Raw genomic sequence first — 12322 nt, forward strand, 5'->3', positions numbered from 1 at the left:
AGCTCTTAAATGTAATTCTGTCCCATTTGTCTGGATGTGATTTATCCAATGCAGAACGTCACTTATTGGAGATAAAACAAAGAACCTAGAAGACCGAAACGTCCATGACATAGCAAACCCAAGATACTATCAATTCCATGCAGCAAAGTATGGGAACTTCTGAGGTCCTTTCTCTGAGTTTCTCTATTCTTTTTCCTAGCTCTTAGTAAGGTTCATTCATTATAAAGTTTTAAGGTTGGTTAGGACTTAACGATCATTCAGGCCAGTTCTACCATTGTGTAGACAAGGAAGCGAATTCCTAAAGTGATTCAGTGGTTTGTCCAGGGCCATGCAGCTGGGTTCTGGCAGAATCACCACACTTTGAGACTGTGGCTCTTTCTACTACTTTTAGAATCAAGAAAAGGCTGCGTTGGAACTAGGGGAGCCTGCTAGCTCTAGGCATGCTGACAGGAGCAAGAAATGACTGCTGGCCAAGCAAGGCAGAAAAGCTGTGTAGAGGCAGAAAGTGTCATCTAAGAAAAAGCACAGCTGATTCTACCTAGGGTGAGGGTGAGGGTGAAGGGCTCCACACTCTTCAGCAAATTCTGAGTTTATGAAGATTTTATAATGTAGCCTATTACTGCATATTGGTAATGAAGATCCTAAGTAATAAGGATGAGTTAATATTAATTATGACATTATGTTCATTATATTGTTAATTATATATAATATAATTATAATAACACTATAATAGTATTATGATAAAAGTTTCTTTAAAAATATTCAAATCAAAACCAATCCTTGAAATAGCTTGGGGCCCTTAAATGATATGTTTTAACTTTTTTAAAAAATCACATACTTGAAATAAATCCTTCCCCAAAAATACTGGAGTGTGTCACTAAGAGGGAGCTTGAGGTAGATATACTTACCCATCAGAATAGCTTGTTCTGGGCTTCCCTGGTGGTGCAGTGGTTGGGAGTCCGCCTGCCGATCTAGGGGGCATGGGGTCGTGCCCGGATCCGGGAGGATCCCATATGCTGCGGAGCGGCTGGGCCCGTGAGCCATGGCCGCTGGGCCTGCGCGTCTGGAGCCTGTGCTCCGCAACGGGAGAGGCCAGAACAGTGAGAGGCCCGCGTACCACAAAAAAAAAAAAAAAAAAAAAAAGAATAGTTTGTTCTTAGAATCTCTATAATATACATCATTATAAAGTGAATTGTTTGGGCTTCCCTGGTGGCGCAGTGGTTGAGAATCCGCCTGCCAATGCAGGGGACATGGGTTCAAGCCCTGGTCCGGGAAGATGCCACATGCCGCAGAGCAACTAGGCCTGTGCACCACAACTACTGAGCCTGCGCTCTAGAGTCCATGTGCCACAACTGCTGAAGCCCATGCACCTGGAGCCCATGCTCTGCTACAAGAGAAGCCACCGCCATGAGAAGGGTGCGCACCACAATGAAGAGTAGCCCCCGCTCGCTGCAACTAGAGAAAGCCTGCACGCAGCAACGAAGACCCAATGCAGCCAAAAATAAATAAATTTATTAAAAAATAAAGTGAATTGTTTTATGTAAATAAGAGTAACAGGGAGTTTAGTGGGAGATTGGAATTCTGACTAAAGAATCAGTACCTAATATGTTATTGGTATACAAATATTCATAAATGTAGGTACAAAGATATCTTTGTAATTAGAAAAAAGTAAGCTTTTCCTGATTAATTACACATGAAGTATACACATTGGCCTCACTAGGGAGCTCTGTTTCCTTTGCCAAGTGGTACATGTGTAAAGAGATAGAGACATATTTTAAAGGAAAGTGACATGCACATGGACCTACAGGTGTGTGTATATATTTCCTTGTATATTGTCTTTCCTACTTTACTTTAAAACCTTGTGAGGTCCCATGGCCAGCTGAGTTCTTCCCTCAGTTTTCTGATCAAAGTGAGGGGAAGTTGAGTAATAAGATCAATTCAACTTTGGCATCTATTGTATCAGTAAGTTCCATCTCAGAATTCTTTATGTTAACAGTTGATAAACGTAGATTCTCTCATTTGAAAAAATGAGCACACACCTCTGTGTCTTAGTTTACCTGAAGAAACAAGGAGAAAAGTTAATGGCTAGATCAAGATACCCTGTAAGGTATTGGTATATTTTCCTTAAAGAGAGCTATGGTCCATACCCAAAGCAGCCAGAATTTAAAATTAATTAACAAATAAAAAATAATTTTAAAACACCCACTAATGTCTCCTATTTGGCAAAAAAGTTGAGGAGCACATGGTCTTTTGATTTGAGGTCATCGTGGCAGGTGGTAGGGCGCAGGAAGAATGAAAGAGATTCGTGGAGAAGTATCAGGTCACATCTTTATTTAAGCATGATCTTGCTTCAGGCCTACCGTCAAATTTAGTGTACTTCTTTTTTCGCCCCAGGCTCAGCTGAATCTAAGCTAGAGGATTTTGGATTGTTGAGTTTTTTAAAAGTGGAAATTAAGGCATAATTCACGTCCAAATTATTGAGTGTGATTTAAATAACCAGAAAGCTTGGGGCTTCCCTGGTGGTGCAGTGGTTGAGAGTCCGCCTGCTGATGCAGGGGACACGGGTTCGTATGCCGGTCTGGGACGATCCCACGTGCCGCGGAGCAGCCGTGCCCGTGAGCCATGGCCACTGAGCCTGCGCGTCCGGAGCCTGTGTTCCGCAGCGGGAGAGGCCACAACAGTGAGAGACCCGCGTACCGCAAAAAAAATAATAATAATAAATAAATAACCAGAAAGCTTCTGTTTTTCTATGCTGTATTTATTCTTCCCCAAATTTATCATTTTGCCTTTTTCCCCTTCTTAGAGCTGAAGTGTAGAGTGTTGGAGTGAGACTGAGTGTGTGCACTTGTTCCTTATCTAGCAGTACTGACCACACCTCACAGGGACAGCTCACCTAAGAGTTACAATGTCTGCATATTTCATTTGATTATCACATCAATTCTATAAGGTAGAGAGGACAGGTTTTAATCAATATTTTATGGACAAAAAAGGGAGGTCAAAAGAAGTTTCTGGGTTATTATAACTTGTCATAGTCCCTGAACTTGGATCTTGTGATTCCAAGCCCAGAGCCTAATCCTGAACCTGACACTCTGTGTACAATTAATCCAATATCTTTAGCCTTGAAGAAGGGACCTAGATAATTTTAACTGGTTTCGTTGTCTCTTGGGGAAAAAAAAAAATAGCTTGCCCTTACCTGTTTTTCCTGTATCAGTAGATGATTTATATTCTAAGTGTTGACTATTTGATAGACAGGTGAAATGTGTTTAATTCTGTCCCCTCTAACCCATCTCAGCCCCTCCTGCATCACTTACCTCCCTCTTTACTAGATTTGTCCCGCCAGCACATGGACATGTTTTTGTCTCCCATTCTAAAACCCTCTCTTTACTCCACCTCCCGTTACAGCTACTTCTCTTCATCCCCTTGCAACTAAAGTCCTCAAAAGAATTGCCCCTGACTTCAGTTCTTCTTCTACCACTGTCTCTTGAACTCACTCCAGTCAACTTCCTCACTCCACTCAGACTATTTTTTCCAAAGCCATATCTGGGGAAGGCACACCCTTGGTAAATGCAAAGACAGATGTGGCCGGAGTGGAGTGAGCAAGATGGAGGGAGAGAAGACACATGATCTGTGAATGACTGCCTGCCACGCTCCTAAATCCATTGGTTAATTCTCAGTGACCTGTCAGCAGCATTGGGCATAGTGGACAATGCCCTGCTCCATAAGTGTTTTCATTTGGTTTTTAAGACTCCATTCTCTCTTGGTTCTCCCACCTTATTTATGCTTCCTTCTTAGTCTTTTTTTTTTTGGTTTTGATTTTTTGTTTTTTGCGGTACGCGGGCCTCTCACTGCTGTGGCCTCTCCTGTTGCGGAGCACAGGCTCCGGATGCGCAGGCTCAGCGGCCATGGCTCACGGGCCCAGCCGCTCCGCGGCATGTGGGATCTTCCCGGACCGGGGCACGAACCCGCGTCCCCTGCATGGGCAGGCGGACTCTCAACCACTGTGCCACCAGGGAAGCCCTTTAGTCTTTTTTGTTGGTTCCTCTTCATCTCTCTGACCCAGAAATATTGACATGTCCAAGGACTCTTTCCCTGGATTTCTCCTCTTTTCTCTAGTCACTCACATCCTTGGTGATACCATCTGGTTTCATGGTATTAATGCCTTCCACTCTCTAACTCCCACATTTGTATCTCCAGCACAGACCTATCCTTTGAATTCCAGACTCATATTCAGCTCTCTTTTTGGCATCTTCACATAGAAGGCTAATCACTGTCCCAGGTTTAATTAACATCTCCAAGAACCAGCCTCTGTTGTTCCTCCCAATCTGCCCCTCCAGCAGCCTTGTACCCTAAGTTGATGTCAGCTCCATCTTTTCAGGTGCATAAGCCCCAAACCTAAGAGTTGTCCTTGACTTTTCTTTCTCTCATAGTCAATACCCAGCCTATCTAAATGTACCCGAGACCCAGCCCTTATTCACCATCTCCCATCCTGTTTCAAACCCCTCTCATCTCTCAGTTGAATTATTGCCTTCATCTAGTCACTGGTCTCCCTGCTTATGACTTTGCCTCCTTTCAGCCTATTCTCATCACAGCAGCCAGAGAGATACAAGTAAAACATAAGTCAGATACAAAAGGCCACACATATTATGATTCCATGTATATGAAATGACCGCAATATGCAAATCTGTAGAGTCAGGACATAGAGTAGTGGTTGCCAGGGCCTGAGAGGGACAGGGAAAAGGGGAGTGACTGCTTAGGGGTCTTGGGCTTCTCTTTGCAGTGCTGAAAGCATTCTGGAATTAGAAGTGATGATGGTTGTACAGCCTTGTGACTATACTAAAAACCACTGAATTGTGCCCTTTAAAAGGGTGAGTTTTATGATATATGAATTACATCTCAATAAAAACGTGTGAGCGAGATCACATTAATGCTTTAAATAAAACTCTAATAGCTCTCCATCCCACATCTCAGTGGCTTACAATCCTCTATATGATCTGTCCCCTGTCATTTCTCAGACCCTTCCCTCTCTTTGGCTCTCCCTCTTCCCCATTTCACCCCAGCCACACTGGCCTTTATACTTGGGATTCTCCTTCCCCAGGTATACCTGGGTATCTCCTAGCGCTTAAATGCTGCCTCTCAAAGGGGCCTTCCCTGCCCGGCTACTTAGAATTGCAACCCGCTCCCAACTCTCTACCCCCATCCTTACTTAAGTACTTTACCTAGTCTCTCCCCATCTAATAGGCTATATTTCATTTATTCATTATTTAACTATATAGGATTTTCCCTTGAGCATGAGTTTCTTGAAGGCCAGGATTTTTGTTTTGTTAAGTGCTATTTTCCCAGTGCCCCAAACTACATTTCATATAGTAGCCACTCAGTAACTTGTTAGAGATAAACAAATACTACCTTGAAATATAGAGATATCTCGTTAACACTTTCTAAAGAAGGCTATTTTAAGTATAGGATTCAATTATTTTAAGAATCTTGCTTTCAAGAGTACAGAATTCGAGTGGCATTTCACAAATACAAAGTACATTCACTTGACAAAGTTTGCATCAAAAATAGTCCAGTTCAATTGAGAACATTGGCACGTAGAGGTGTGGGTGATTTCTTGTGTGTGTATTTTTTCAGTTTCCATAATATAAAACAGCTAACATTTAAATAGATTAAACATTCCTTTTTTCCCCCACCAGAATTTCCTCTTGAATCAGAGTAAATGCTTCGGGCAATATAAAAAAAACTGAATAAAGCAATAGTATATGTTACGGTGCAGTGAGTGTTATGACTTTTACTATAATGTGGCAAACAGAATGTTACAAAAAAATTTTCAGTATCCAGCTTCAGGGTAATCTGCCTTTAGTGCCAGCCTTCACAAAGCAGAATTTAAACTGAAGGAGCAGTTTAGTGACTCGGAGTGATTGCTTTCTCACACAAGCAGAGCAGCACAGAAATTAAATGCAGCATTTGTAGACTGAAATCATAAACCCAGTTCAGTTGTGCTTCAATGCAGCACTGCCTTAGGCAAGAAACAGAAAATATATCTAGGCCTTGTGTAAATCAGAACTAAGAATGACAAGCCCTCCTGGGTGGGTGTTGGTTTAAAGTAAGTTAACTTTGCAAGATGCAAAACTTGATGCATGTATGAATTTGCTTCTCTTGCCTTGCTGGGATGGCTGACAAATAGACCAGATGTGAGTCCTTGATCCATTTGTTTCAAAGAGGGACCCTCAGTGAGGCAGCAGAGATACTTGGTCCCTTTGCCTCCTAGTTCAGAAACAGCCCATCTGAAGTTTTCTCAGCAGTAGAAGCAGAGAGGAGAGAAAATTAAAAACAAATTCATGTAGAAAAGAAAGCAAAAGTTCTGAATTCTCTTCACGCCTTATGCTACGTGATACTTTTGAGTCTCTGTTGAATTGAGTGTTAGGACCTCAGCAGTGGAAGGAACGCTGATGAGTGTGTTAAGCTAGCCAGTTACCTCTCCTCCTTCTATCTCCAAGGCCCATTCCAGGGTCCAAGATTTGACAGTGAGTGAATGTGGAACAGGAAGCCGCTTGGTAGCTTCCTTTTGAGAAAGTGCCTACTGACGGCTCTTTGCTGGGTTTTTACACCACCATTTCCTGGCTTTGTAACATATATCTTTTTTTTTTTTCCCCCTTTAAGTGGGTTGAGAACCAGATGTTGGAACTTCTGTGTCCTGAGAAGGGAGCTCTGTTTCTGCATTTATTTATACAATTTTCCTTTGAGGGATTTTGTGCCTAGGTAACTAGTTAGCATGGCCCTGGAAGCTAATATTAGCTATATATATTCCCATAAGCTCTCTCAGTGGACTTTCGGACATTCTGTTGATGTCCCTGGCATGCTGTTTTCCTGCACACGGAGAATCCTTTTCAAAACCTGTCTGCCCTCAAAGATTCACTGTAAATGCCACCTCCAGGAAGCCTTCTCTGATGGTCACCCCCTCCCTAACGAAATCTAGAGGACAGTTTTTTCTTGGCCTGAACACCAGAGAACTATTTTTACCTTTAGCAACATGTGTCTTTCATCCTTCTCTGCTCCTGGCACCGACCTTCTCTTTGTGAGGAGGTTGAGTGCACCTTTAGGGAAAGGCCTGTTTTCTATTTTTTTGAATCTCTACCATCCTTGCCACACATAGGCACTTAAATATGTTTTTGGATAAATGAATAATTTTAATTCCATTTGGGAAATTTAACACTGGAATAGTTCATGAATTGATGACCTGGGCAACACAAATATTATTGCACCCTCTCAAAACTGAAGAGTAATTCACCATGATTGGTTTCTCTCTCTCTCTTTCTCTCTCTCTCTGCCCACCTTCCCCTTCTTTCTCTCTTTCTTAAGAATTGACTTTTTACATGACTTTTGAGTCTTGCCTCTTGGGTAGGAAATGTGGTTGCTCTCGAAGGCCTTCTGTCTTCCAGTGCTTGCTGGGGTTACAGTGTTTGTCTCAGAAGTATAGACTGTGAGATGGCCTGCATCAGAATCTTACCTTGGGTGTGTATTTAAAATGCACATTTCTTTTTTTTTTTGTGATACACAGACCTCTCACTGTTGCGGCCTCTCCCATTGCAGAGCACAGGCTCTGGAAGCGCAGGCTCAGTGGCCATGGCTCACGGGCCCAGCCGCTCCGCGGGATGTGGGATCTTCCCAGACCGGGGCACGAACCCGCATCCCCTGCATCGGCAGGCGGACTCTCAACCACTGCGCCACCAGGGAAGCCCATAAAATGCACATTTCTTGATTCCAGCCTAGAGTTATAGAATCTGGAGTCTTGAGCGTAGAGGGTGGAAATTTGCATTTTTAACAAGCATCCCATGTGATTCTTAAACACAGTAGAATTTTGTGGTTACTTCTTCAGTTCTGCTTGTGGTAAACTTTGGAGATTGTTTTAGCTCATTTTATCATCTGTATCTCCTTTTCAGTCTCACTAATCTCCTTTGCTTTTCTGCCTGGATTCTCTTCTCCCTTTAGGAGTCTCTTTTAAAACTGTGCCAGTTAACTTTTAAAAACTGTGTGTGTATAAATGGTGTAGATGCGTGGAGGAGCCTCATTGGTATAAATTTTTACCATAATGAGTCATTACAGTTTTATTAAAACTACTGTTGTTGCTTGGGGTGTAGTAGGTCCTCCAGGTGGCCTTCACCTTTTATGTTTCTCTACAATGGCAACGTATCTTTAGGCTCCAAAGTACGCAAGCAACAGAATATTTGCTCGTTCGTGAGCATATGGTTGGATGTGTGAAGTGCTTTGTTTCCCCAGCTATAGCCAGGGATATTTAAGTCTGTTGTGAGAGATCCAGGATTTATTGAGCAGCCGTGCACTTTTACAATGCAAGTCTTGGAAAAGAGTGAACATATTCTATCTTACATTCAGTTCAGTGATTATTCTGTGATGTTTATTGATGTTGAAATTCAATGAAGGAAAACTGTCATTAAAAAGTAGTTAAGCAACTGTAAGCAACTGTAAGCAACTGTACTATGATTTTTAAATGGTGACAGATAATTTAAAAAAGGAAGAAAATTCGGTAAGCCCTTCCTGGGTTTAGACAGGCTTAGTGTTAGTTAAATGATGTCAATAAGTACAGTCGAGTGATTCCTGATTAAAAGTTGTCTGTATGTTAAGTTTAATAGGCTAGGGAATTAGGGACTATAAGTGGCTTGGGAGAACTATACTGATTACTTTCCTTGTATATATTTACTAGAAATAAATGTTGAACGGTTTGATATGGCGCAGGGTTACCATTTTCAAAAATGTGCCACTGCCCATTTGATTGTAGCTCATTGCTCCTGGTTTTCCAAATACCATTTTTTCTTTAAAAAATCCTTATTGAGGGCTTCCCTGGTGGCGCAGTGGTTGAGAGTCCGCCTGCCGATGCAGGGGACGCGGGTTGGTGCCCCGGTCCGGGAAGATCCCACATGCCGCGGAGCGGCTGGGCCCGTGAGCCATGGCCGCTGAGCCTGCACGTCCGGAGCCTGTGCTCTGCAACGGGAGAGGCCACAACAGTGAGAGGCCCGCGTACCGCAAAAAAAAAAAAAATCCGTATTGAGGTATTAATGCCTAAGTAGGAAAATTTATTTTTAATTTTAATATGAAAAAATAGTGTACAGAAATTATTTTAAAATATTTACAAGTGGTAGGCTGGACCATCTAATATATATAAAAAATATACCACGCATTAGATGACTGACCATCTTATTCAGCATTTGTACTCTTTGGCAAGGTGGTAGAATCACAGTTTTGCTGTTTAAATATTTAAAGAGCTGTTTGCTCTGTCGAACGCTGGGAGCCAGGCCTGAATAAATATGCAAAGAACAAGCCCGTACACATACACACACTCAGCATTAATTTGGTCAGAGACCTAAAAGTTAATATATTTTTTAAGTTTGTTTAAGTGCAACAGGAAGACAGACTGAAGTAAAATACAATTTTTGTTTTAACAAAGTATCATTTTTATAGTCTTTTTGACCATACTCCTCCTGTCCCCCAAAATTCAAGGAAATTAAACATAAGGAAAGTTTTCCTAGCAAACCAAATCAGAACCCTGAAAGAAGCTGCCTACTCCTATGGCTGAACCCACTGCCAGCCTTAGCCACCCCCTCTGCTTACTTATCTGCAGATTCCAATGGAAAATGACTGACTATCCTGATAAGGGTTGGCAGACTTATTGTTTACAAAGACATCTGATTTGGGGGGTGTGGGGGGTGATTCAAAATTACTTTTCAAAATGTGGGCAAAGGTTATTTCCAGGAAGTTCTAAAAAGCATAAAATCTGTAATTACCCCCAAAGGTGTTCTCAGTTTCTGTATCACATGATTGTGAATCAGTACATCAGTAGACCACACCGTAAGCTCTGATTTTCTAATTAACTTTGTCACTTTTTATTTAGTTAGGAGTTGTGGATCCTCTTTAAAACCACTGATAAAGTTAGACTCCAGTTAAGATCTGTGCTTAATTTCACTTAAGTGAAACAAGAGCTTGCTAGTGGATTAGTTTTAGACATCCACTGTCAGAGTCTTGCTGTTTTCAATTACTTTAAATTGTCCTGTTTTAATTTATGTTAATCTGTCTTGTAAATCTAGAATCAGATAACGCCTGAGGATTACGTTCAATCCAGCCAAACTTTCTGACTAAAGTATTACCATAAACCCCAAATACCGATCCCTACTTGTACTGAGAATGTCTTTCTGGTGGAAGTAAAGTAGGTTTAATCTGGTGCAGGAAACCTAGTTTTTCTGATATTATATATTTTTCTAACACTACCAAGTATATAGGATTTAAAGGAAATGGCTCTTTTGCTGAACAACCTATTTCATTAGTAGATTGATCTGTTTTGGGCTGTAGTGTGTGTGTGTGTGTGTGTGTGTGTGTGTGTGTTTACCCACTTCAGAAATCTCTGGCCCATGGAATTTTAACTATTCCATCAATAGTACAATATTGCAGATATAAATAGATTCTTAGTTGTGCTTGTTAGTACATTGACAAGCAGATCTCTTAATACCAAGCCAAATCTCTGCTGCATTTTTTACTCTATTAGTAAAAAAAAAAGACACTGCCTCCTAATTTCTTCTATAACAGAAAATAAACTTGTAGATCCAATCAAGAACATTTTAAAGCCAAGAAAGAAAATTAGGTCAACATTTTTGACGAAATGTGGGCTTATTATCCTTTTATTTTTGGCTTCATATCCAATTACACTCTTAACTTTGATCCTATATCTTGTATTTGGTTAGCATTTTTCTAAAACAAAGAGTTCCTTCCTGCTGACTCTTAAGAATACCTTCTTCTTAATCCTGCACTACTTACGTTTAGCATCCAAAAGGTGTCTAAGAATGTTTCACCCCAGATTCATTTAAAACAAGGTTAGGCCCTGATTGGTCACATTCTAATAGACACACGCCCATGTCTGATGAGCCATAGACCCACCCGGCAGGAATCTGTTGTCAGGATATCATTTGAATAGCCGTGGGTGTAAACCCGCGGGCTGGCTCCGTGCCCCTTCTGGACAGAGTACACTATGGCAGAAAGTGAAGAAGAGGCTGTCCATGAGACCTGGCAGACAGGTTTGGGTAGTTTTAAAAAATTTTGCCGAAATTTTTAATAGGCAAAGATTAATGCCTTAATCTTCACTCTTAGGGAACTTGGTCAGCCATGAGAAGATTGTTACTTGAAATAAGAACGCCAAATTCAAAGCATCTTTTCAGTAATAGGCCCCCAGGAGGTCTAATTTATAATGGATTTTGAGCCTCCTTACCGGTCTGTTTAGAAACTCAGTGTGCTCGTGATCCTTTTCTTCATTGGAGGGATGGATCCGGGGTCAGAATTCTACTGCCACGTCTCTGCACTTTCTAATCTGTCTGTGATACGCAGGGTCAGAAGGACAGGAGAGACTTCCAAATGGCATAGGCAGTAGCCTTGCTTTCCTCCCCTGTGAGCTGACTGTTCATTCCTCACACAGACTTCTCACTGTTCTGCTTCTAATTCTTGCAGTTGTCAGTGGAACTGATTGATAAGGTGAGAATGGCATACACTGGAAATCTGATATCTAACAGAAAGGTAGAATACAGGTGAGAGGACATGATTTGGACAGCACAACTCTTGGGAAGCATAAAATGCCAAAGGTTATCTGACTCATGGGATTCTTGGCCGTGGCACAGTAGACTGGAGCTCTAAGGATTTCTTTAAAGCTGAAAAGTTGGGGATTTTTCCTGGTGGCGCAGTGGTTTAGAATCCGCCTGCCAATGCAGGGGACACGGGTTCGATCCCTGGTCTGGGAAGGTCCCACATGCTGCGGAGCAAGTAAGCCCGTGCACCGCAACGAAGAGTAACCCCCGCTCTCCACAACTAGAGGAAGCGCGCGAACAGCAATGAAGACCCGACGCAGCCAATAAATAAATAATTAAAAAAATAAAAACACATGGAGTTTTAACAAAAAACAAAAAGATGAAAAGTTGGCTTTTTAATTTAGTGCTCGTGAAAATTGTCATTAGGTGAGGAATGGGGATGAGAAATTAACTTGATTTTTTTTTTCAGGATGGATTTTTTTTTTAACATCATAAATACAGAATTCTGCACTTGAAAGAGCTCTGAACAGTGGGTTTACATGATTCATCTGCAATAATTAAATAGAACAGCTCAGGCTTGTTGGCGTACCCTGAAATATCCATGCAGATCAGATGTCTGCAGACTAAATAGTTCTTAGCCAATAATAATAGATATTCCTCTGGGATATTACTGGGAGTCTCCAAAGGAATGTGTCCCAGGGGTTCTTAAATCGCTCTGTTAGTGCTGGTTACCATATGGCAGGCTC

At 41.6% G+C, this 12322-nt stretch overlaps 1 protein-coding gene across 5 annotated transcripts in view; it reads left to right on the forward strand.

Moving 5' to 3' along the window:
• STK39 (serine/threonine kinase 39) overlaps positions 1-12322 on the forward strand; it is a 485881-nt gene that overhangs the window by 429494 nt on the left and 44065 nt on the right. The gene's annotated exons all lie outside the window — the stretch shown is intronic.

This window comes from Pseudorca crassidens, chromosome 6 (assembly GCF_039906515.1).
Source record: "Pseudorca crassidens isolate mPseCra1 chromosome 6, mPseCra1.hap1, whole genome shotgun sequence".
Lineage (NCBI taxonomy): Eukaryota > Metazoa > Chordata > Mammalia > Artiodactyla > Delphinidae > Pseudorca > Pseudorca crassidens.